The sequence below is a fragment of the Cornus florida genome, unplaced genomic scaffold (genome assembly GCF_030987335.1).
Source record: "Cornus florida cultivar Cherokee Brave unplaced genomic scaffold, ASM3098733v1 CherokeeBrave_3.0.0_Hap2_Chr06, whole genome shotgun sequence".
NCBI lineage: Eukaryota > Viridiplantae > Streptophyta > Magnoliopsida > Cornales > Cornaceae > Cornus > Cornus florida.
The window spans coordinates 52,351,687-52,379,471 of record NW_026775576.1 but is presented as its reverse complement, the minus strand read 5'-3'; the positions used below and the strand labels follow the sequence as shown (position 1 = coordinate 52,379,471).

General features: G+C 36.2%; 1 pseudogene; it reads left to right on the top strand.

Moving 5' to 3' along the window:
- The first annotated feature begins 955 nt into the window (after window positions 1–955).
- Window positions 956–27,785, top strand: part of LOC132314100 (thaumatin-like protein 1b) — a 69,601-nt pseudogene continuing 42,771 nt past the window's right edge.

The window sequence follows — 27,785 nt, the reverse complement described above, 5'->3', positions numbered from 1 at the left end:
AGAATACCCATTCTATATTTTTGTTATTTCTGTTCCAATACATTAAGAGTCAAAACACTTCATTTTTCCATGAATTATCAGGGTCCAACAAAAATTTATTTGACACATTGTTCATGACTTGAAAACTTACGCTAACCTTTTTAAGAAATTAAGTAGTTTCAGCCAAGTTCCTAAGGCTACACTTGCCCGGTATCGTTCCTAACTGGTAATGGTTAATTTTGAGAAATCTGAGTCTTTATTTTAGCCCATGATCAGATATTCAATAGAAAGATCAGATTCACAGGGAGAAATAATAATAATAATAATTGTGGGTTGGAAGCTTTATATTCTTGGGAATTCTTAAACTAATTCTTCAAAAATTAAAAATTATCATCCAAAATGAAGACTCTCTAGGAACCACTAAATCAGAACCACTTTTAAAAATTACCAATCAACAGCTTGCCTCTTAACCAACCAGTCCAGCCATATCAAGCTCGCCTAATGATGATTCTAGCAAACAACTAGACAACTGGAGTAGATCATATAACTATGTTTATATAAATTTCTTACTCTATATCATAATTAATCAGAGCACCAATGTTGACACAAGTACTGCATACAAACATATATAATACAAATATAGGCATAAAAGTTTGTGTGCCCCAAATCCCAATAAGATCTAAATCCACCAGTGTAGAATTCTCAAAAACACGCATATGATTCATGATTTGAAAATTAGGGAAAATTTATCAAAAGTGTGGACGCCATTGAAGAAATTACGCACACAATAACCATACGATTGATTGCAAAAACTTATGGATAATTGTCGATTTCAATCACCGATCGAGAGATAGAGAGAGTGAGCTCCGATTGACACGAGATAGATTAGAAGCAGCAAAAAAGCAGACCTTCCAAATTCAATCGATCCTCCTCACTATGCTTTTTAGCTCCGATTGACACGAGAGAGGTTTTTCGTATGTGTATCGCTTCATGCCGAGAAGAGTGTGGCAAGCCGAACCCGCATGAAGTAGCTGCAACTGGTGCGGCGTCGTCGGTTGTACAGAGAAAGTATATGATTGAGAGATATGAGAAGCCGAACTGGCCAGCGTGAGATAGTTGCAACTGGCCGGTACGGTGTCTGCTGTACAGAGAGTAGATAGATGATAAATATTTAGGTTAAGTTATATAGTGAGAGAGATAAGAATGACAGAGACAAAGAGTGGGTTTACAACTTTACAATACCCAAAACGGTGTAGTATGAATTTTTTTTAATATTTTGCACATAGGAAATTTGGAATTAGGGAGGGAGGAAATCAAGCGCCAAAATTTCCCAGCAGCCAAATTTTCCCACCAAAAAAATTCCCAGTTATTTTTTAGCTCATTTGGGATAGTAAGTATGTTGGCGTCCCAAAAAAGCAGGATCATTTGAGACAATTATTAAGCTGTCCCAAATGATCTGTCCCAAGAGCCTCATTTTTCCACCAAAAATATTCCCGGTCATTTTTTTTTCTCATTTGGGACGGTAGATATCTCATTTGGGACAGTAGATATGTTATTGTCCCAAAAACTAGGCTCATTTGAGACAATTTTTAAACCATCCCAAATAATCCGTCCCAAAAGCCTCATTTTCTTGTAGTGAGATGATATTGTTCCATTCATCCATGGTCTTAAAAACAAAATCAATCATGGTTAGGCTTGCCTCTTTGTTGTGTTTTTGAAACACATTCAAATGATCATTCACTTTGATAATTGGTGAGGCATTGTCTTTCAAAGACTCATTTGGAATATCAAGAAACACCTTCTCTTCATCCCTCTTCTCTTCCTAAAAAATCACCATCTCCTTACCTTCCAAGTTAGCTAAGGAGTCCATTAGAGAGTTCACTTCATTTTTGGAACTTTTAAGGTTAAAACCACAATTTTTATACATTTCAAAAAGGCATTCCTCAAGAGTGTCATTGGAGATAATAGAAGGAAGGCCCTCTTCAACAAGTTCTTCCTCCTCCTCTCCTACCTCTATAGTGGTCAACATCTCCTCACCCTCTAAAGTAGTAATGTCCGAGATAAAATCATAATCAAAACAAGGAAAGTCCTCATTAATCATGTTATGCTCTATTGGATTAGCCACTAACTCACTTGCCACTTCCTCCTCCATACAAGATAGAGTACTAGGCATTAGCTCACTTGCTTCATCCTCCTCTTCACTCTCATCATCCTCATCTATATACATTAAAGTTCTTGCCATTTTTTCATTTGCCTCTTCCTCCTCCTCTTGATGAGGAAGAGTACTTGCAATTTGCTCAACTTGAGTTTCAAGCTTGGCTAACATTTGAGAATGAGAATTAATAAGTGAAGTTTGTGAAATATGCACATCAAGTAAAGCTAACACTTTATCTTCAAATCCGGGTGAGTACCTAGAAGGTGGTCAATTTGGTTCTTCATAAAATGGTGGGGGAGGGTAATAGTCATAAGAAGGATTAAATGAGTGATCAAGTCCATAATAAGATGATGCATGAAATGAATTGGACTCAATCTCATAAGGATTAAAATATGATGGAGGAGCATAAGGTGAATGGATATAATTTCTCCCCAAACTTGGATCAAACAATTCCTCCATTCACAATTAAAATCCAAATGGAAGAAAATATTGGCCTCAACAAGGGCCTATGCTTGGACTTAAAATAACGCAATGAAATAAGCCTCAACAAAGGTTATCACAAGCATGCAAAGAAATACACAATTGAAATACAAGAGTTCCAAGAATTGCTCACAACGGTTCTTAAGCAACTTCAAAGTTTAATGTTAGCTTTAAGCTCCAATGATTGCTTAAAATTCCAAAGTTTGCCTTTCTTGTAGTCAAGTACCTAATTGAGCAAATAATAATGAGAACAAGAGAAAAGAATATACAATAGAAAATAAAATAAAAATAGAAGCAATAGAATGAACACTATTGTCTAGTCTAATTCCAACAAAACCGTTAATCCCCGGCAACGGCGCCAAAATTTGACGATGGCCGCTTGTATACGCCAAAATAATGTAGTGAATGTGTGGTTCAAGAAAAGCCTTTTATGTAAAATTTAAATATATAAAAACCACTACCAACACTACTACTAACGTAGCAAGAGTGAGTAGGGATTGTCCCAAGGGATTATACGTGTTGGAAATTAACTTCGACTCTAGTGGATCACAAGATTGCAAAGGAGAGATTGATTGTTTGAATTAAACTAAAATTCAATTAATTAAAATGCAAGAAAAGTAAACTAGTGAGAAATAGGGATTTAAGAGATATGAAGAGAGGTCTTAGGGTGTTGGAATCACCACTAAGCTCATGTAATTAACCACTTGCTTTTCATTAATGGAGAATACATTGTTGTGAACAAAATGCTACTACCAATTGCAATATTAAGAATGGACCATCAAATTAAAGTATGAATTATCTACTTAAACTAAGTGTAGCACAACCGATCAATTCTAAGCATTACCCATCAAACTAATCATAATTGTAGCACACATCAATCTAGAGAATCATAGAATTTGCAATAATAAGCTATAGAATATCAAAGCAAGTAAAGATTTTCTACCTACCTACAAGCATGAATTAAATTATAGAACAACCCATCAAGCATAAGAATAATCCATCAAATTAATTGACAAACCCATTTAATGAAAATCCATGCTTAACCATCACTAAATCCTTAATTAATCACACATAGACATGCAACCAACATAGAGAATCTAGTGTAGAGATCAATTCCCAAATAATCACACATAAGACAACATGTAATTAAAATAGAGAATCAATAAGAAGAATTAAATCAACAATCACAAGGCTAAGCACTAATCACAACAATATATATATAAATCCCCAAAAACAGAAATACAAGGGTTTAGATTACACCAGACTTAGGGCTCATCCAAGCCCTAAGTGTAGATCTAGCCAATCATGGAGGAGGTGATGTGGTCATGAAACCCTCAAGGGTAAGCTCCAAATATGGCTCCATCTTCTTCTTCTTCTTCTTCGAAGCTCTAGAGAGAGAGAGAGAGAGAGTGGATCTAGAGATGGATCTTGAGATGTGCCACCACTTCCCTCTTTTCTTCTAACCCTAATCTCTAACTTTCTAGAGAGAGAAACTAAAGAAAATATAGAAATTACAATAAAATATATATGGGTCTCTACAAGAATGGTTGAATCCCTCTTATATACAAGGCTTTGAGAGCCTAAAAATGTGAGAACTCGGCCCTAGAATCTTCCCTTACAAGCTCTACTCGAGTTAGGTCAAAATGAGATTCAGATCTACTTTTTAATAACTTTCGCGAACAGTTCGATCGATCTAACTTTTCTTCGATCAATCAGAGAAAGTTCGATCGATCCAAAATAAGTTCGATCGATCAGAAATAAGTTGGATAGATCAGAAATAAGTTGGATGGATCCAACTTGGCAGATTTTCAGCATCAGCCTCCGTTCGCTCCAAATTCTCACCAAGACTTAGTTTTGACTCTAAAAAGGTTGTAAGAAATTATTTTTAGCCCATTTTAACATTATTGGCTTGAAATAGACAAAAATACAAATAAGTGCTAAAACAGGTAAATAAAGATAGATGAATGGACTAAAATACCCTCACTTAAGGGGTTTAAATGTGCATTTTTCAGCGCTCATCGTTATTTTTTTTTTTTTGGCCCACTACTTCTTAACATTCTTCTTTTTGCACTTAAAAATGATGTATATAGTATGTCAAATTTTTTATTTTTATTTTGATTTTTCTTCTTCTTATTTCAATAATAATTTTTTTTTTTATACTGCGCCCCTTCTGAATTAAAATCCTAGCTCCGCCCTTGGTAGCAGCACTACAAACTTGTAGATACAGTGAACCTCCTCCGTGTAATACTCTCTTTGACTAAAAAATGCGTCTATACAATATAAATAATTAATTGGGTGCAATCCAAACCAAATGGCTCGGACTAATTTTGATATGGCTCGATGAAAGTAGATTAGTGTCTAAGTGACTCAAACCACTTGACCTATGGCTTGAACCCACTTGGGCCGGGTTCAAGTCTAAAGAGGGAGAGAAGAAATTAGAGAATTGAACATTTTTAAGCGTGAATTTCTAAATGGAGATGATGGGTATTTATAGAGCACGTGGTGTCTGTTAGGATCGGGTGTGTCAGTTCACCAACCATTGCACCTATTTAATTCAATAACAAAATTTCATTCATGTGGTTATTCAGCCATTAGAAGCAATGTTTCAACTGTCACACCTTTTCACAAACGTTGTTTGTACATCGACAACCATCGCAACTATTGCTTATACATCAACAACCATGGCAACGTGTATCCAACATGTTTTCTACAAAAGGATACGTTAAAAAACTGGTCAATAACATGGCCTAAATTGTGTATGTTATGATATAAATAACTTTGCATGGAACAACATGTAACCATTCACACCATATATTCACGTTGCAACGTGATATACATAGGTCATATTCATAGACAAGTTTCATTCACGTAGAAACACTAGTTTTCACAGCTAGTTTCCAACACACACATATATAACCGTGGCGGCAGCCACCAAGACGAACAAGAAGATATATATATATATATATATATATATATATATATATAAATTTTTTTTCTTCGGTAGAGAGCTACCCTTTTTAGTCATTTCACAATATATTAATTTTTCATACATTTTATAAAATGTGTTGCTATGGACATTTTAGTCCAATTTTATCATAAATATGTAAGTAGAACCTATTTTCACAAATGTCATAGTTTGGGAGTATTTTTTGCACATGAGGGTGCAATATGTATTGTAAGCATATTATAAAGGTGTTTTTTACATTTGACCCATAAATATATATATATATATATATATATATATATATATATATAAAAGATTATGATTAAATTTGAAGAACAAAAAGATCGGTAACAATCAAAGAATAGTCTAATGGATATTGTGGCACATAAAAGACAGTTTTTTTTTTTTTTTTTACTTCATGAACACCACTGGGTTCCAAAAATAAGCGATTTTATTGATGTCCTTATTCTTTGTTCTCATTCAAACTTATCATTCTTAATAATAAATCTATGAAAAATATGCATTGAAATTTTCAATTCTTATTTTTTTAGTTAAAATTTAATTAGTTTATCCTTCTTGAAAGTTATCTTTGTATGTCATTATGTTACTAACATTACCAGCAAATCAAAAGAATACAATGGCAATTAAGGAAGAGGACTAATAGCTAAAGTTGCTGTCGTTGTTCCTACTGTTGGTAGATATCATGTTTTTTTTTCTGTTTTTTTTTTTTCATCATGCGCACCACTGGGTTCCAAAAAGAAGTGATTTTATCAATATCCTTATTCTTTGTTCTCATTCAAACTTATCATTCTTAACAATAAATCTATGAAAAATATGCACTGAAATTTTCAATTCTTATTTTTTTAGTTAAAATTTAATTAGTTTATCCTTCTTGAAAGTTATCTTTGTATGTTATTATGTTACTAACATTACAAGCAAATCGAAAGAATACAAAGGCAATTAAGGAAGAGGACTAATAGCTAAAGTTTCTGTCGTTGTTCCTATTGTTGGTTGATATCATGTTTTTAACCGTTGTAATTATTTTTGATAGCTCTATTAATAAAAAAATTTATTTTTTTCTGGACTCTTAGAACCCAAAACAAAGGAAACAAAAAAACTCAACTAAAAAATCGGCTCTAAATTATCAGGAGTCAAACTCAATGCTTTTTTGTTCTTAGACATTGATGATTTAGAGCCTTTTTTTAGTTGAGTGTTTTTGCTTTTTCAATGCTTGAGTTCCATTATTGATGATTTAGAGTTATGTTTTTCTGGTTCCCTTTGTTTGGATTCTAAGAAATTGTTCTCTCTCTCGGTGTTTTTTTTTATTTTTTTATTTTTTTATTTTTTCCTTTGTTTTGTTACTCTCAGCCTTATAAATTTTTTTATGAAAAAAAAAGAGAGTTTGGAGTTGTTATTAAATCTAAATGATTTTTCAGAATTGTAAATAAGATTTTTAAAATTTGTAAAAATTGAAGCCACAACTAGGGATGGCAACGGGGCGGGTTTGGAGTAGGTTTCCCTAAATCCCGCCCTGCCCCTTTTAATTTTTGTCAAGTCCATGCCCGCCCCGAGATCCACGACGAGTTGGATTTTCATGTCCAGCCCTGCCCCGTTGGGAAATATGCCCCCATGCCTGCCCCGCTAACAAATTTTTTTCTTCCACTTTTTGGAACTTAAGCTCCTGCTATTTAAATGTGGAAAGCCTGGGAATGGCACAACATAAATGAAATTATGTATCCCAACAAAAATAAAAAAAAATGATATGCACATAACATAATTCAGAGAACATAATAAACAAAAATAAAAGTTTAATACAACCAAATCACAAGAAGTTCTAAGCTCCAACTTCCACAATAAACAAAACAAAAGCATATTTAGTACCAAGTTTACATCCCAAATTAGGATTGTAAGAGATGGGTAACTGGGTAAGCCGCTAAAATAAGTTATTAATATTATATATATATTAAATATAGTTATATGCTTAGCGGGGCGGGGCAGGGCCACTAGGATATGTATACTGAACCTTTACCCGCCCCTTGACCCGCGACGGGTACAAAATTTGTATCCATGCCCACTCCAATGGTATAAAAAGTGTTCTCATATCCGTTATTAACAGGGTGGGATGGGGTGGGGCCCCGGCGGGGCGGTAAAAATTGACATCCCTAGCCACAACAACTCAAAGAGAACCAAGAGTTGAACTAATCTGATAAGGACATTATTAACATTAGCTTAACACGTGGCGGTAAGTTTGATAACAATTAAAAGAAGAAGAAGAAGTCATCATGAGTTGCTTCTCTCAACCAACAGCGACCGTAAAGCCACAGCCACCGAATTATTGGTACGTCTTACTAGAAGACGATGTTAATTTCCAGTAATGTTACGTCTTACTGTTGGGTTCACAGGTGGTTCGACAAGGGCCTAAACCTGTATTGTTACGTCTTACTGATGCGTTCATAGGTGGTTTGGTCACGTCTTATTTAGGGGTGACAATTCGTGTTCGTAGATCGTGTTTGTGTCATGTTGATGTAAGGATATTATATTAAATAGATAAACTCAAACCTAACTCATTTAATAATCATGTCAAGAATCTTCAACACTAACCCATTTAATAATCATGTCAAGAATCATTAACACTAACCCAACCCGTTTATTAAACAGGCAAAGGTGTTGTAGTGACCTGAAATTTTTTTATTTTTTATTTTTTTAATTATTTAGATGACTGTGTTACTAGTCGGGCTTGATTTTTGTCTTAAGGATTTAGTCCTTAAGTTTTTGGGGTTGTTATTTCCATTATGAGTATTCTCGAATAGAATTCTTTTCCTAGTTGAGTTCGTTTGTCGTAGTCGGGCAAGTGGACTCGGGGTGGTACATGTGTTCGGGAATTGCGGGGACCTAAATGAAGGATAATTGGGGACCTAATTGTTATGGTTGTGATGGAATGTTGCCTTAGAAGTTTCTTAGAGGAAGGAAGTAATTATTTAGAAACTTTTGGGTTAAGTAAAGAGATTTTGGCAAAGTTATGTGGTGCACTACACATATAGAGAGAGACGGAGAAAAATCAGATTTTCTCCTTCCATTTGACTCGTACGTCTTTTTCTTCACCTTCTCTCATTCTTCTTCTTCCACCATTAATGAGTTCCAAGATCTACTTTCTCTCTCCCCCATTTGAGACCCTTAGGGTAGGAATTAGAAGATATTCTAAGAGAGAAAGCTTATCCTCTCTTCTTCCTCTTCAATTATATGGAAGAAAATATGAGTTTGGAGCATTTTGGAATTTTGGGTGATTTTTGAACTTAGGATTTTGAGGAAGCCATAGGAGGGCAGCTTGTTCTCCTTATTCTCCTCTTCGGTTCTATGAAAGAAAATTTAGATTTGGTGAACTTTAGTCTAGTGGGACTTGGGTGGGTTTTTACTCTTCTTGAGGTATGATTATATTAACCTCTTGATCTATGTTATTCAAGTGTTTTATATGATTATTTGATGTCAAGCATACTTTTTTTTTTTTTTTAGAATAGAATGACTTATATTTTGCCTAAATTCATTTAAATTCAAAATTTATCTTATTAAGATGAATTGATTTTATGAAAATATTGTCAATTATCTTCCATTGAGACTTGGTTTCACACAATTTGGTTGAAGAATAAATTTATTATGAATTTGTGAAGTTGGAGTCATCTGTCTAGAAATTTAGTTTTGGGGGTAAAATTTCTTCGACCTTTCTCATCAAAACTGTTTTAAATGGTAAGGTATTTTGTTAAACTAAATTGATACTTTCAAACTATAGTCTTTAAACTTTCAATTGACTTTAGATTCACTCAATTTGGATGAGAATTGAATTTTCCATGAATTTTCAAAGTTGGAAGCTACGTGCTGAAAATCTGTTTTCTAGGCAGAATTTTCTTCAAATTTTTGTGTCAAAACTGTTTCAATCGGGAAAGGATTTAGTTAAACTAAATTTATATTCTCAAATTATAATTTTTAAGCTTTTAATGGGTTTTGGAATCATTCAATTTGTTAAAGAATTGAAATTTTTATGAATTTTCAAAGTTGAAGGTAACAAGCTAAAAAATCTATTTTTGCAGACGGAAAATTTGGGGTGATTTCATTTCGGTGGTAATTAGAATTTTCATTTCAATTGAGGTAGGGGTTCCCTAATGCATCAAGTTCTGTCTCTTTATTTGAGAAAATTTCTAATATTATTTTTATATGTCTAAAATTGCAAACTTTGATATGAAGTTAAGGATTCGGAAATGTTTTACTTGTTAAAGCATGAAGTTGTATGTATTTATATGTTAAATTTGCTTGTGAATGGTTCTTGTACATGTCTTACTTGAGATAATGGTGTCTTTGTTGTATTGAATTTTCAAAGTATGCTATGTTCTTAGTTGATTATCATAAATGCCATGATGATGTGTTATTGATATGATGTGAATTATTGATATAAGGATGAAATTGAGATTTTGATGATGAAAGTTATTACATTACATATCATGGCATAAAGGAAGGATTTAGAGAAAATATGAAAGGAAAGGTTGTTTTTAGAACGTTGAGTTTCTTTTAAGGAAGGGAAATGTTTTTTTTTTTTTTTAAATGAACCGAATTTCACAAGTCCAGGGCTAGCTTGACCTAGAGGGAGTGCAGCCCCGTGTAGGGTATAAAAAAATTGATACTAGGCCCTTTAAGGGTTGCCGGATTTGGAACCGAGGATAGCTGTAATGACCCGGTCATTTTCCTCCCTTTTCTTTTTCTACATTTTTACGAATTAATTTTTTTCGTTGGAATTTTCCTTCGAGTAACCTCACTCTTCGTGCTTGGAATTGGTTGTTGACTCCCCGTGCTTCTATTCTTGTTGGTTTTCTTGAAAGGCGTAGCTTTACTTTTGGAAGAAAGTTCGTCAGTCGTTTCTTTTTCCTGCAAGGGCGTGGATGAAAAGATTCTTCAGAAACATTTTTATTTCTTGGGGTGTTTTTCATAAATATCTTTTGAAGATATTTTGGTTTAGTGGTTTCTAAGAAAATATCTTTTGGAAGATATTTTCATTTTGGGTCACTTGCGCAGTTATTCATTTGTGTAAGGGCCTTTGTGTAATTAATGAAAGTTAATTGCTAAGTGTCTCCTTGGGGCTTGAATTCTCGTATGGGATTTATTTTCACATTTCGTCGAGTCGTGTACTCTTAGAATTTTCTTGCGATCAAACCTTGCTGTTTTCGAGTTTTCGGCCCTAGTTAGCGCCAAACTTGTTTAGGGCATATCTCTCTGCTCGGGACTCAATTTTTGACGCCATTTCTTCTGTTGTTCATTTTTTTTTCATTTTGGTTCTTTTTCGTTCAAGGAGTTTTGCTGTTTGAGTGCGTCTGCTCAAATTCCACTTTTTCGGACCCGGCGGGGCCCGTTCGGGGCACTTTTTGAGTTTTTCTATAAATAGGGGGTCTTGAAATGAAAAATCAGATTTTTCACTCTCTCTCCCCTCTCCCATGGCCGGCCCTAGCTCCTCCCATGGCTACCACCTTCTCTCTCCTCTTTTGAACCTCCTCCCTTGAATGAAAAATGGTGAAGCCTTAGTGTTTATTGTTCCCCTTGGCGAGGCCTTCAATTCCAACCGATTGGAATTTCATTTTGGCCATATTTTGAGTTTGGGTTTGAAGTCAAGTTGTGATTTTGATAAGGCTTCCTTGGAATTCTTGTTCACCATGTTGTCCCCGACAAAACCCAGAGTTTCGTCGGATTCGGAGAGGTTTCATTTTGGTGGGGATTTGAGATTTCATCTCAAATGAAGGTGGGGGTGTTATAATTTCATATTTAAGTTGTATTGATTGTTTTATAAACTTATACAACTTGTATGCATGTTTTGTAGAAATTATAGAATTTAATTTAATTATTTTCTTGTATAGGATTTAATTCTAATGGATGTATGTGACTTAGAATTGAATTGTGGCATGCTAGGAAATTAGGCCTTGTTGTGTTTGTTAAATGGGGGGAATTTGAATAAGAATTGCAAAACTCATTTAATATTTATCTTTTATGAAAGTTTAATTCACATAGTTGAAACAAGCATGATATTAACTTTTAATGTGATATTAAAATGGGCCTTGGCATGTTCTCTAACCTATGTTAAATTGAGAGCATTTGGATAAGTTTAGAAATCTAGAGATTTTGAATTAAATGAATTAATTAAAATCTAATTAATGGTTCCACTAGTTTAATTGAGTTTTTAACTTGATAATGGTAGTGACTTGGGCTTGTTCACTTGTATATATCAATTTGGGGCATTTGGGGTTGTTTTAGAAAATCTAGAGATTTAATTACCATGTTTTAATTAAACTTTATTTTGTTGTCTCAATGATCCAATTTAGTTTTTGAGTTGGTTTGTGTAGTGACCATACCATGTTGTTTAATATATTTAAATTAGGGATCGTTTGGATAAGATTACATTTTTGATATTGAAATGAAATTGTCATAGCGTGTAACGAATCGCACACTGAAGATTCGACATTGTGAATGTCATTGTAGACTTAAACTTTAGGATATGGTTTGTGTGGATTCAACCTTGCATGTGCATGTAAATTGATTTCTAGACGTTGTTTGAGATGTATAAGTTTGGTTCAACTTACTGATTTTGGGGTATAAGTTTTGAACTTATTGATTTTGGAAAGCTTGTAAGTACATATTTCACGTGACGGCTAGGGTTTGGCTCTAATACGGAGACAAGAGTCTTTTAAGTCATAAGTGTGCACTAGGTGGTACCTTGTAGGTCGTAATTGCCCGGAATAACTTATGCATATGTGCACTAGGTAGTGCCTTGTGGGTCGTAATTACCCGGAAACACTTGCTTGGTCTAGTGACCACATGTCCTAGTTGTTCCACTATTGATTTCACATTCCATTCCAAGTTGTTAATCATGGATTACTTGTAGATTGTGAATTGGTGTTTGCCTTGTGCATTTAGATCTCATTTAGTATACTTAGAACTGTATACTTGCTTCATGTATTTTGATCTCATGTGGTATACTTGGAACTGTGTACTTGCTTTGTGTATTTTGACCTTATTTAGTATACTTGGACTAGTGTACTTGTTTGTGTATTCGAGCCTCTCTTAGTGTACATGAGCTAGTATACTTATTCTGTGTGCGTAGGTTTCATTTAGTACACTTGTGCTATGTATACTTATTTTATGTACAACTCATCTTGTTTAGTATACTTGTGTATGTATACTCGATTCACGAGCTTTCCATATTAATTGTATACTTGTGTAGGTATGCTTTGACATTGCATAACTTATCTTAATATGGTTTAGTATACTTGGAGATGTATGCTTGATATTGCTTACTCTGTTTAGCATGACTTAGTGTACTTGTAAATGTATACATATATGTTGTATAACATGTTTTAACTTTGCTTAGGACACTTGAGTATGTATACTTGTATGTCGTTATTCATTTCAATTGCATGAGTAGCTTAGGATGCTCCCTGAGTCTCATCTTGACATAGACGTTAGGTGGCATGGCCCCTTTTGAATTGTTTCAAGTTAATGTAAAAATCTCTAAAGAAATCGAGTCGATGCATGCTCATTCTCTACGAGTAAACTTGTTTACTCACCCCGAAGTTACTAGGGGATTTGTTCAGGTATGAAGACTTGATTCGAGATGTTCATCATTGCTTGGATGATTGTAAACTTGAAATTGGCTTGAAATGCCACTTGTAGCCTTTTTTTGTCAAAATGTATATATTTGATTCCATTTATGTAATGTGTACATAAGTACACCTTTTGTACTGTATTTGACATGTATGAGATGAGGCCGGAGGCCAATGACATGTATACTGTATTCTATGTAACTTTTGACTTCATGAAATATTATGAAAATATTGAAAAATGATAAGTCATTGTTTCACCATGGGTGCATCGGGTATGGGATTTCCATTTTGATTCTTTCATAGGGTCTCATTAATCATGTATGAAGTGTGGCCAAGGGCCAAACGGTAATTTCCAATCATTTGTAAATTTTGGTTTTCAAAATTTCTATTTCAAGTTCATTTTCGTCTTTTTGGCCGTCGGGGGGTCGGATTTTGACTTGGCCATTTCTGGGAGCCGCGGACCATTCTCGTATGCTTAAATTACTATTTACGTTTGCGAGCATGATCATTTTCATGAAAAACCCTTTCGTTTGTGTTTTGAGCCTCCTATGGACTCATTTCACCTTTTTGTTGAAAAATTCAGTTTAAGGGCATTTTAGGGTTTTCACATGAAAAATGAAGTTTTTCTTTTGGCATGGTTGGCTGGAAAGCATGATTTTGAGGGGGGGTTTCTTCTTTGTGTTTTTTTCAAAAAGGCCCAGAAAGTCCTCAAAATTGCATTTCAAGTTGGCATTTTAGGTGCAGCCTACAACAGAACGAGCACTCCAAGGGGCGTACGAGTGCTCCAATTTTGGATAGAACTCTCGAGGCTAATTACAAGCACTCCAAGCCCTTGGACGAGCTCTCGTAGTACTGTTCATGTGTGTGTGTGTTTGTGTCTTGATTTAGCACTACGCTCCCAACTTTAGGTTGATGTATCTTCTTCGTTTTAACTTCGAATTGGTCCGTTCTTGAGTCTAAATTGACCGCGTCGAAGTAAGATTTCCAATGGTATGAATTTTAGTTTTAGATTCTTCTCATAGCTTGAGATATCATTGTTTTAGTGAGAGGGTGTCGGATTTAGTTCGAATCGGGATAAGGTTCTTTTGGGTTTTCATTCCCTTTGGCCTTGGGACTTCATATGAAGTTACCAATGGATGTTTTTAGATGTTTTTGATCTTATTTGACTTGTTGGAATTCAAATTCCTCCCTCTCAGGGTAAAATGATCATTTTACCCTTGGTCCTTCTTTCGGTAGGGTTTTGACGCCCTTGTCTTCGTTTTGTTTTCGTTGAGTCTCGAAACTTTTTGAAAGGCCATTCTTTTATCCTAGGGATAACGTACATCTCTATGGACTTGTCTTATTTTGTTTTGTTTCCGCATTCTGGATCCGCTTCGGGTCATCACAGGACACACTGGGTTGAAAAATCCAAGGTCATCACAATAGCTATCAATCTCGCCTCGGTAAAGTCATTTAGTGGATTTTAGAAAAGTGTATATTGGGTCGGTATAGACCATGCATCTCATATCATATCATGCATTTGGAATGTAAAATTGTGCTTGTGACTTTGGATATTGCTTATCATGTGTTAAATGTTGCTTGAATTCCCATGATATGACCCCGGCTTCATTTCTATCCCCTGATGTGTTATGTAGCTTAAGGGAGTCCAAAACTGATGCGTTAGGCGACTTCTACTCAGCCTTGTGCTCACTCCTTATTTTTTTTAATTTTTCAGAAAACGGGAAGGAAGTGGTAGACGACGTTCCACCACAGGCGTAGGCAGGATTTTAAATGCTTATTTTGTTATCTCTTGTACCTAAGTTTCATTTTATGTAACTTTATTAAGACATGTACATTTTGTATATTGTGGCCTGTAAAGGAAATCAAGAACCTTGTTTGTATTTGATGTAAGTTTCAAATGTCTTACTAATAGCCAATGATGTATGTAAAAGTTATATTTATATATATTTGGAGGTGAATGGGATGATGATGAACTCTTTTGAGGATGGTGTTGATGTTATAGATTTTGGATTAAGGTTTATTATGTACATTATGTGTTGGAGTAGGTTAGTTCAGTTTTGAAGGCCCAACTGAGGCCATTGCATTTCATATGCATTACAGCAGGTTGTAGTAGGATTCTTTTCTGCAGAGGTCATGCTGGTCGATCGAATTTTAGTAATGTCGATCGGTTTCTTTTTGGGTCGTTACAAATTTGGTATCAGAGCTCTAGTTTCAAAAACCTAGGGACGATGGGTAAGGTTGACCTAGAATGAGTTGGGGCTTGATTGGTTATGTGCTTATATGTTAAGATGTTTAATTTGAAAGCATGCTTATGTGATTATTTGACAACTTGTAAATTATCATGCTATATAATGAAGTATGTTTTATGTATTTATTTGGTACCTTTTAGGCTGTAGGACTTGGCATGTCATGGATGGTTAGATGCTAGGTATCGAAGCATGGGGACTTGTGGCTAAATAGTTAGCGTGATGGATGATGCACACATGGCCTAGTAGTGTGTGAGTCTGGTCGACTACTACATTAGAAAGTGTGGGCTTGTAGGCCTTGTCGTGTGACTAGGTTTAGCTTGATGATATTGGATTTAGGTAGTGAATGTGACATGTAGCTTGGGATAGGTTTACCTAGTTAAAGGAAGAATGTGGTTGGTTAAACGAATTGTCATTATTGAGGTTTGCCTTGAGATGAAGGTCACAAAGTTATCGTTTGGGTTATCATTTTGGAAAGCTAGAAGGATTATGAGTTAAGGTTGACACTGAGTCGGCTAAGAAATGGGTGAGTTAGAGTTTCTATTTTGGGCTCCTGTGAGGTAAGCTAAGGGTTGAGATGATTCTGATGATCGTAGGTTGTGACAAACCAGGATGAGGGGTGACCTCTAGGACTTGGTGGTTTGTTATGTTGTGGCCTAGTGGGTGGGTATGTCATGAACGGGTGTAGATATCACCAGTAGGCTACCCATACTGGGTGAGCTACAGGCATACAATTCAAACAAAATCACAATGGACTTACTATCGTGGTTGACTTTACCTTAGTGGTTAGTAGGGAAACGAGTAGTGATAAAAGCGTTTGAGACACGAGATCTTTTGGGCTTAACGAGTAGGCCGACTTAGGGAATAATCCGAGTATTTGGTTTCTAGATAGTGATTGATGAATCTCTTGGGCTTGATTTTGTAAAGTGGTTTATACACTTGGCGACGTGATTGAGAATTGTTGTTTCTTCTTAAGGTCAGTTAATACGACATTACCTCGAAGGCATGTCACCCTTATGATGGGTCAGTTGGTCGTTGTGATAGGGGTTGTGGGTGCTATATGCATTGTGTGTGGTTGTGGCACCTCAAAGATTAGATCGAAGGCATGTCACCCTTATGATGGGTCAGTTGGTCGTTGTGATAGGGGTTGTGGGTGCTATATGCATTGTGTGTGGTTGTGGCACCTCAAAGATTAGAGGTGGGATTGGATAGCGACATGTCATAGTTTTCACAAGATAGACGTTGTCAATTGGGGATTCTTTAGATATGGTAGGACGTGATGTCCTAAGATGCATTGTCCTGCTCCTTAATGTTCATTGTGTTATAAAAATAGATATCCTTGTATGGAGTTATTATCGCATGTTGCATATTGGCATTCAGTGTGCATGTTGACGTGAGTTGTCTATCTTCCTTAGGTGTGGAGAGTTTAGTCTCACTTTAGTCGAGAGTGGGTGTTCCTTGGACACTTGAATGGTACTCTGTGACAAGGTTGCAAGTACACTTAGGTGTAGGTTGTCAATCCCTTGAGAGGTTAAGGAACTAAGTATGGGCTTATCTTGTCCAGGTGAGGGTATTGTTGTTGTGAGTCTCATTTTTCCATATAGGAGTTGCGTGTGGCAGCGGATGTGTGGACTTCCGTAAAGTCCTTTTGTTTATAGGGGAATCCTTGATGATGATTCGATTGAGTTTGGTAACTTCTATGTGGGGGTGGTGTCTTTAACATTGGTAGCATTTATCTCAAATATTGAGTTGGGACGTGAGTCTTATTGGAAAAGGGTTCTTGCATTTCCAGTGTTTTTCTTTGGGGTATTCTAGCGATAATTATAAGGAGATTGATATGATTTGCATTTCTATAGGTTGACATAGGTGACTTGATGAGAGTCATTCTGGAGGGCATAGTCCATTGTTATTAAGGATCCATTTGATTTGTTGAGTGAGCTTGGTGTTCTTTTGAGGTGATTTTGTGGAGATTATTTTGAGTATTGAGGCCTTATGTATGTGTGATGTTTAATGAAATGTTTTGAAATGATCAGACTTGGGTATGATTTTACTATATGGTTATCTCGTCTAGCTATGTTTGTTAGGCATTGTTTTAAGAGAATTGTGAGTGCAGTGGTTGTTTGATGAGATAATTTATGAGGATTTGAGTTTATAGGATGGTATTTAGAGGTTTTCTTCTCCAGTTTGATTGACTAGTATGATCTTGATGGAATTGGATTATGATTGTTAATTGATAGATGACTTGTGTACTCTATCGTGGATTATGTGATTGAGGTTTTTGTTGATAATCTTGTTATGATGATTATGGTTGAGGTATTATGAGATTTTAAATTTGATGGTAGTGTTTGAGGTATCATTCTGGTTCTTGATATGATGATTGTGTAACGATTGATTCTATAAGGTCAATCTAAGGCTTTCATTATATGACCTTCCTTTGGGAATTGTGTGAAAATGATGTTCGAAGTTCCAACCTGAAGACAAGAATGACATGGTTGTTAAAGTTGGATTGATAAGGGAAAAATGACCTGATCAACCATTTTTCTTAAATTAGTTCCATTTTAGCAGAATGTTGGGTCAAAGTTCTACGTGTTTCATTTCTATAGTGACTGTGAGAGTTTGAGGCTGGGTATCGTGATGGTTTGATGTGAATGAGCTTCATTTAGAAATGATTTTGTTTTAGAATTTGTTTGAAGTTGCCACTCAAGGATGATAGGCCGATTGGTAGTCATATGTGGAATAAAGGAATTGAGATTCGAATGATTTCATATGGATTGATCTTCAAACTCTGATTTAGAGACTGGTGTCCTGAGTACTTGTTAGTACCCTTGAGGAATTAGATGATATTGTTAGGTGTGATTTTGGCTAGGATTAGCCTTCTCTTATCAATGTTGGAGTCGATGTTTTGGAGAGATAGATTGATCTGGCCGTTGATGTTTGGTTGTGTGGTCGTGTGATCTGGTTTTCTTAGGAGTTTTTTTTGGATGGTGGTGTTGTTTCGGGAATTTGGATGTGATTAATGATGGTAAAGAGCCTTTGTCTTGGGCTATGCGCACCTTTGCATTGTGTTTGGTATTCGAGTTCTGACATGCCATATGGCCAGATGGTCACTGTTCTCGTGAGGGCATGCTGTGTGGTGAACACAGGGTTACGGGTGTCATTGGGATGTGTGGTTACTTCGGTTTTGAGTTTGTGGTGTACATATTGTGTGGGATACTTGGAGACGTACTCCGTTTAAAGTATCTTGGTTGGGCCTTTCGTGGTGATGTGGCCGGATTTCGGGGATGAAATCCCTATAAAGTAGGGAAGTAGTAGTAACCTGAAATTTTATTATTTTATTTATTTTATTATTTTATTTATTATTTAGATGACTCTGTTACTAGTTGGGCTTGATTTTTGTCTTAAAGATTTAGTCCTTAAAGTTTTTGAAGTTGTTATTTCCATTACAAGTATTCTCGAATAGAATTCTTTTCCTAGTTGAATTCGTTTGTCGTAGTCGGGCAAGTGGAATCGGGGTGGTACATGTGTTCGGGAATTGCAGGGACCTAAATGAAGGATCACTGGGGACCTAATTGTTATGATTGTGATGGAATGTTGCCTTAGTGTATTTAAGTAGAAGTTGCTTTGAGGAAGGAAGTAATTACTTAGAAACATTTGGGTTCAGTAATGAGATTTTGGCAAAGTTATGTGGTACACTATACTTATAGAGAGAGAGATAGAGAAAAATCAGATTTTCTCCTTCCATTTGACCCGTATGTCTTCTTCTTTACTTTCTCTCATTCTTTTTCTTCTTCCACCATTAATGAGTTCCAAGATCTACTTTCTCTCTCCTCCATTTGAGACCCTTAGGGTGGGAATTAAAAGATATTCCAAGAGAGAAAGCTTATCCTCTCTTCTTCCTCTTCAATTATATGGAAGAAAATATGAGTTTAGAGTACTTCAGAATTTTGGGTGATTTATGAACTTAGGATTTTGAGGAAGCCATAGGAGGGCAGCTTGTTCTCCTTCTTCTCCTTTTCGGTTCTATGAAAGAAAATTTGGATTTGGTGAACTTTTGTCCAGTGGGACTTGGGGGGATTTTTACTCTCCTTGAGGTATGATTATATTAACCTCTTGATCTAAGTTATTCAAGTGTTTTATATGATTATTGTGACGGCCCAAGTTTTTCAACCCGGTGCATCAATGATGAACAGAAAGATGACCCGATAACGGATTTGAAATGCAGAAGCAAAAGATAAAACAACGGTCTCTAGAGATACAACATGGCTCTAAGATACCATTATGACCCTCAACGAGGTCACTGAACCCAAAGGAATCAAATGGGGAAGCAACGTTTCAAAAACGAACAAGATTGAACCTAGGGGAAAAAATATCATTTCTAGCTTAAAAGTGGGTGCCACCGAGCACACCATTGGAAAGACAATGAAAAATTAATAAACTTAGACTCAAAAATAGCTTGATTCAGAGTTTGGATGAAGAAGATATGACAAACGGAAGAAAGAGGGGGAAAACGGTCAAAAATGTGACAACCAAGAACATCTAACCGGTTAGGAGACCTTCCTAACCGGTTAGGAGGCCAAAAATCATGACATATACACTGCCCACACTTATCTAACCGGTTACGAGACCCCATCTAAACGTTTAGATCTGAAGGGGCAGTAAGGGTGCGACCTAAAAACCTGGCAACAGGGGTTTTTCTGGAAAAAATGGATTTTTGAAGGTCTAGATGACATTTTCTGGAAAAACACAAAGAAGAAACCCCCCTCAAAATCGAGTTTTTTATATGAGATAAATGAAAAATTGAAAAATACTGACTATAAAATGCCCAAAATGCCCTCCCTAGAAAACTGGTCTAGAGGGTCCAAAAAGCTGCTAAATTTAAAAACTGAGAGCTGAACTTCGGAAGTGATTTCCGATGTCAAGACAACATTTTCTGGAAAATCACAAAAAAGAAACCCCCACTAAAATCATGTTTTCTATTCAACTATATGAAGAATAGAATTTATTTCCCAAAGAAAATTCCAAAATACCCTTAGGTCAGAATATGCAACAAAAGTGAAAAATGAGTCCGTAGGAGGCTCATTTCACCAAAGAAGAAGTTTTGCCTGGAAACGACCATGCACGCAAATGTAACTTACCTAATAAGATGTGTTACAATGGTCCACGACTCAAGAATATGGCCGATACAAAATATGACCCCCTAACGGCCAAAATGCCAAAAATGTAATTTGGAATGAAAACTTGGAAATCAAAACTATGAAATGACTTCAAAATACCATTTGGCCTTTGGCCACACCTCATACATGTTAAATGAATTCTAGATAACGAATTTCATACGCAATACACGCTCCAGTGCAAAATAGCATACTAAAATGCATGAATTTCATATAATCTCATTAAAGGCAAAAATCAACATCCATGACATAAATGTGATTCTAAAAGAAGTTTGGTCCTTAGCTTCATGTCATATATATAAAAACAAAGAATCAAAAGTGTGCTTAGCCACACATTAGAAGTTTCGAATCAAATATACACATTTGACAATTAAGACTACAATTGGCATTCCGAGCCAACCTTCGCAAAAATGGAGGTCTTCAAGTCCACAAGTCATCCAAGTATAATGGAAGTCTCAACTTTAATTCTTGTGCCTGAAATATGCCCCAGTATCGTAAGGGTGAGTAACATAAAGCTACTCGTAGGAAATGAGCATACATCGACCTACGTTTTACAAGTTTGCATGATTTAATCATTGTGGTTTATTCCACCTAACGTCTATGTCAAAGGTGAAACTCAAGGAGCATCATAGCTACCTAAGATCATTTCTAGCATCAATCACCCCATTCATGCAATTTTAGCAAAATAGGGTCATGCTTACACAAAGCAACAGTATAGGAACATGCTTACACAAAGCAACAACATATAGATTCTCAAGGTTATCAACTTAAAGTCTAAAATGCAACATCAACTAAATATAACAATTTAGCATAATTAGAATATCTAATACCACACATCAAGACATAGATTCTCTAGGTTATCAACTAGAAATCTAAAAGTGTGAAATCAACTAAATATATCAATTTAGTATGGATGTACTTAATAACATCAAAATCGCCAATAGCCAAAACCACAAGTCAACACGGTAAACATGATTGTCAACTTGGAATTGAATATGAAAACAAATAGTGGAAGACTTGGACATCACGCTCGGAATTCTGCCGAGACCTCAATGGTTATTCCGGGTACTAACACGCAGGGAAGACCACTCTAAGTGCGCACTATCTCAATGACTTAAAGGACTCACGTCCCCGCACTAGAGCCAAACCCTAGCCATCTCAACTCAACAATGTTCCAAGATTCCAAAATAAGCCAAATAAGTTCATACCTTATATATATTACTACTACATAGTAACAAGTTAGCAATATAACTCTCAATTTTGCATAATAAGCATTTCATATCCATAATGCTACGAAATCATAAGCCAACAATATATTCATATTATAAACATACTTTCATGAATATAAATTTAACAATAATGCCCTTCAATGCATATAACACAATCAAGTGAATACTTCACAAGTCTAAATCCATGATCTTAAAATAGAAGCACTTTCTAAAACATGATTAAATCCATGGATAAACAAGATAGAATCTAATTACATCAAAATAATTAAACTCCCTAGATTTCAAATCATTTCCAATTGGCTCCAATTTTATATATGCTAATAGACATATCATGATCATTACATATATTCACACAAAAGCTTAATTAGGCCCATGAACCCACAAAATTAGATTTTAATTAATTCTCTTAATTAAAGTCTCTAAATTTTCAAACTCAATCAAATGCTCCAAATTAAAGTCTGTTAACAAAAATGCCAAAACTCAATTTAGAAGCATAATACAACTCAATTTCATGCAAGGTACGGCCATGAAATTTAATCTTTCACAAAAGATAAATATTAATTAAAAAGAGCAATTCTTATTTAATTAATCCAAATTTAATATATATTAACCAACATATTAAGATTTTCTAGATTTGATACAAGGCACATATATAAGTTGTATAATCATGCTAAATACTCAATACAACACACACAAAAGCCTAAAACATTCCCTACCTCCATTTGAGATGAAATCTCAAATCCCCACCAAAATAAATCGGCTCCGAATCCGACGACACTCCTAGGTTTTATCGTGGACAGCACCACGAACATGAATCCCAAGGAAGTCCCATCAAAAAAACAACTTGACTTCAAACCCGAACTCAGGAAATGGCCAAAATGAGATTCCAATTGGTTGGAATCGAAGGCCTCGCCGAGGAGAACAATACACACTAAGGCATTAAGGTATTTCATTGAAGGGAAGAAGCTCAAAAGAAGAGAGAGAAGATGGCAACCATGGCTGCCTCTAGATCTGGCCAAGAGAGAGGAGAGAGAGAGCAAAAATATGATTTTTCACTTAAAGGCCCCCTATTTATAGAAAAACTCAAAAAGTGTCCAGAACGGGCCTCGCCGGCTCCGGAAAAGTGAAATCTAAGCAGACGCGCTCAAACGGCAAAACTCTGTGAACGAAAAGATTCCAAATAAGAAAATGTGAACAACGGAAGAAACAGCGTCGAAAACCAAGTCCCGAGCAGAGAGTTACGCCCAAAACAAGTTTGGCGCAAACTGGGGCCAGAAACCCTGAAATTGGAAAACATCGTCCAGGAGGAAATTCTAAGAGTCCATGACTCAACGAAATGTGAAAATGAATCCCATACGAGGATCCAGGCTCAAAACAAGGCATTGAGCAATAACTTTCATTAATTGCACAATGACCCCTCCAAAAAGTGAAAATTGCGAAACTGCCCAGAATGAAAATATCTTCCAAAAATATTTTCTTAGATACCCCTGAAATAAAATATCTTCAAAAGATATTTATGAAAAATACCCCAAGAAAAGAAAAAGTTTTCAAAGAACTTTGCATTTATGCCCCTATGGACACCGGGAGCAACCAGAGTACTTTCTCACGAAAGTAAAGATACGTATCTCATGCAAACCACTGAGAATGAAGATACGTGAAGTTAAAAACCAACTCCGAACACAAGAAGTGTGGTTACGCAAATAGAGTGACAAATGAGGAAAAGACGGAATAGGGAAAAAGACAAAAAGTGAATAATGTCAAAAAACGAAAAATGTGGGAATGACTCGGCCCTCAAAGGAAGTTGTTAATCCACAAAAAAGAGTCTCAGAAATGACTCCAGAGCACTCGAGACGACACTAATCGACAAGAAACCAAACTCAGAAGGGAAAAGACACGGAAAAAAATTATCCAAAAAATCCGGGTCATTACAACCTTCCCACCTTAAAGGGATTTCGCCCCAAAATCCAGCCCAACGAAACAGAAAGCAAAACCAGGATAACTACAGAGTACATCTCCGAGTATCCCTCACAACGCGCTACACCAGCGACCTCGAAGCTGAAAGGAACACACAAACCATTGTCAATTGCATCCGCGTGCTCATGACAAGATAACCCCTCAAGGGAAAAGTGACCACATGGCCACACGACAAGTCTGAACTCACACACTGAACCCAAGGTTAGACAAAAGAATGGAAAACAACAACCGAAAGCATTCCTCCTAATGAATAATCAAACCGATCCAAAAATAACTACCAAAAGGACTCTAAGAAACCACATATCGAATCAAGGTACAGAACAAACACAACGTCGCAGTACGAATAGCGACCAGAACTCGCCCACGACATACTCAAATGTGTGGTAGCAATGACAGTATCTAGTGCCCGCCCACACTTACTCGTCAGTAAAGTAGCATCGACAGAAACTAGTACTCGCCCACAACACGCAACTTATACAGTAGCATGACAGTATAAGGCACTAATTCATAACCTGCCCCCCACTAGGTTTACCCAAGAAACCTCTCGATACAAATGACATCAATGTCAAAAATGATCATTGCCAAAAGCACTACGGAGACCAACATTTTGTGAGAGTTGAGATATGGTCCAAAGATGTCCGGCCAGACTATCCTGGCCAATCCCAAAACTCTGACAACAATGCTATAGGTACCGCTATGCTTAAGGACCCAAATCCTCAATACAGCAAAACCAACATCTCCAATGTCTCAAAATACCCTTATTAACAACATTAATCAGGAATCCAAAACCTGACAAGCAAATCAACGCCTACAGAAATCAAAACGAACCTCACAATGAGACATTTCATCGAAAGTCCTTCATATCTCCCTGAAATAGATCAATTACAAAACTACACCGTAATCAAACATCAGATCCGCATCCCTATCATGGATAACTAAATCCTTGAAATACAAGTCTACCAAGTGGCACATACATCAAAATCCTGACAACCAAGGTCACAAAATGAATCTCTCAAAACCGTACTTGGAAACACCAAGTTAGATCAAAATTCCTCAATTTTTGATCCACAACCAATCATCAAAACTACGATTCCTCAAAACTATGCCTAGTCATAACTAGGACAAGAAACTCCATAACAAGCCATATCCAACAGCAATCCTTTACAACTTTTCCTAAAAGTTAACCACATCCAGGTCTCTAAAACGGAAACAAGTCTCCAAAAGACATTCTCAAAAGAGCATCAAGCTCACCTCACAATCAAACAAATCCACAATGGTATGGACATATGTCCCCACAAAATGATCTCACACCAATCCACTCACTCTGAGCACCACAACTCCATCAACAACCACGGCAGAAACTCCCCAAGGGAAGACACGAAAAAAAAGGAACCACAAGTCCTAAAAAGGACAACACCATGACTCCATCTCTAAAATGAAAGACAACAAGGTCAAAGACTTCACCACCTACATGGAAGTAAGTCGACCAAAATCCATCAAATCCTCACTAAGGACTCAAGACAACGATAGTGATCCTCATGGACCAACCAACCCCAAAACTATGCACAACGCAATGAAGAGAAGAGACTCACTCCATGTGAAGTCCCTTACTCAAACCAAACACGAAACCATTGTGGAAATTCGCATACACGTTACGTGCAACCGAGGGAAAATAAAAGGGAATACCAAACCTGGAAGTCATGCATATGACAAGGAATGCAACTACCAGAAAGAAAATCTACTCGCATAGGTAAAAACCAAAGATACATATGGCACGTCTCCACGTAAGCACAAAGCATGTCAGTAAAATATAGTAACAACATGGTATCTCTAAGCATATAAAGAAGGCATGCTAATGCCATACAATAAGAAGGCAAATGTGGATATACCTCCACCTACTCATGCATCAGAATATCATAAATCATACTACTAACATGATAGTAAACGAAGCTGCATAAGACAACATGATGCAACAATGAACCCTATGGATATCGTGTCCTAGAGTGTCTAAGAAAAGAAAGGACAATTCCTAGTCATAAACTATCTCCAAAACCAATGCGACAACAACCTGTCTCAAAGCAAACGTGAGCCCTTACCATAATGGTAAGACTCTAATAATCCATCTCTAAATCTAGAGGTGACACTAACAGTGCAGTGCTCTCACTATCCGTAACATCAATCAATCGACTTGATCCTAAAAGCGTCATCACGCAAGAACTCCTTAATGAAAATGGCAGCTACAGCCATACTAATAACAACCAAATCAATCACTATGACTGATCTCCAAAACAACCATCATCATCATCGATCAAAAGGACAATGCTTATCAAAACAAAACCAACATTGATTCCATTCGAACTGTACTTGTAGCTCGCCAGTACGGTAGCATAACAGTGCCATGCATCCGCCCACAAACGTACTCGCCTACGAAAAAACGCAAGTTCCAGAGGAATCATCCTGAACAATCGAGGATCCTAAAAGGTCCATAACCTCATCATGGCCCAAAACCAACAAATCCACCACTACGGTAACGCTAAATGACTCATCTCACAAGAGCCTAAACAAAAGGTGACCATCCACTTACCTCAAAACCAATGCTAGGTCGACAACAACCTATACCACAACAAGACTGTGACTACAATCACCATCAACCTCAACTCGTGCCTCAATGACCAATCCCGTGTCATGCCAAATATGCAACACAATTATGCATATACAATTCTAATCTAGCATACATCACATGTACGTTATGCTCTTTACATTAGAATCAAACGATGTTAAACAAACGAAATATAACATGTAGCACGTAAGCACATAAACATGTTATCATAAAGCATATAAACACATAGAGCATGGCAACAAAAGCATGGTATGCACCCAACACCCGTCGTTCTAAGGTTTTCAAACTAAGGAGCTCTAATACCACTTGTGACGGCCCAAGTTTTTCAACCCAGTGCGTCAGTGATGAACTGAAAGATGACCAGATAACGGATCCGAAATGCGGAAGCAAAAGATAAAACAATGGTCTCTAGAGATACAACATGGCTTTAAGATACCATTATGACCCTCAATGAGGTCACGGAACCTAAAGGAATCAAATGGGGAAGCAACGTTTCAAAAAAGAACAAGATTAAACCTAGGGGAAAAAATGTCATTTCCAGCTTAAAAGTGGGTGCCACCGAGCACACCATTGGAAAGACAGCGAAAAATTAATAAACTTAGACTCAAAAATAGCTTGATTCGGAGTTCGGATGAAGAAGATATGGCTAACGGAAGAAGGAGAGGGAAAACGGTCAAAAAGGTGACAACCAAGAACATCTAACCGGTTAGGAAACCTTCCTAACCGGTTAGGAGGCAAAAAATGTAATACCCCTAATTTTCAAAAGGATAGTCTCGGTACTTTGTTTAATTGTTTTCTGTTCATTAATTGTTTTTGGTTCATTAATTGTTTTGAATTATGTTTTAATTGACTTTTTAATTATTTGCTTTTCTTTACTTATTTACGTTATTTGAATTAATTAGTTGGTTTATTTGTTTTCTTTGGTTTAACTAATCATTTGACTTATTTACATTAATTGTGATTATTTAAGTTAATTGTTTTAATTATTTATTTGGCTTTAATTTTCTGTAAATTGTATGTTATTTTCTGTTTTACGTTAACTTGGAATTTTATTGTTTCTTTAATTGAATTAGTAATTACATGTTTTAATTTATGACTAGGTATAAAAGTGTGGTTAGGGTTTTAGTTCTGTTTAGGTTTAATGTAATGCGCCGACAGGGTTTATAAATTAGGTTGTGTTTATGGGCCGCGTTTCAGACTTTAGATGTAATTGGACTTAGGGTTTTGGTTGCCTATAAATATATAAGATAAGTCTGCTTAGGAAAAAAATAATAAAACCAAAACACGTCTGTGGAATTAAAAACGAGGAACAGAGGAAGTTGTAGGAGGAATCGCCGGAGATCGTAGAAGACGGCG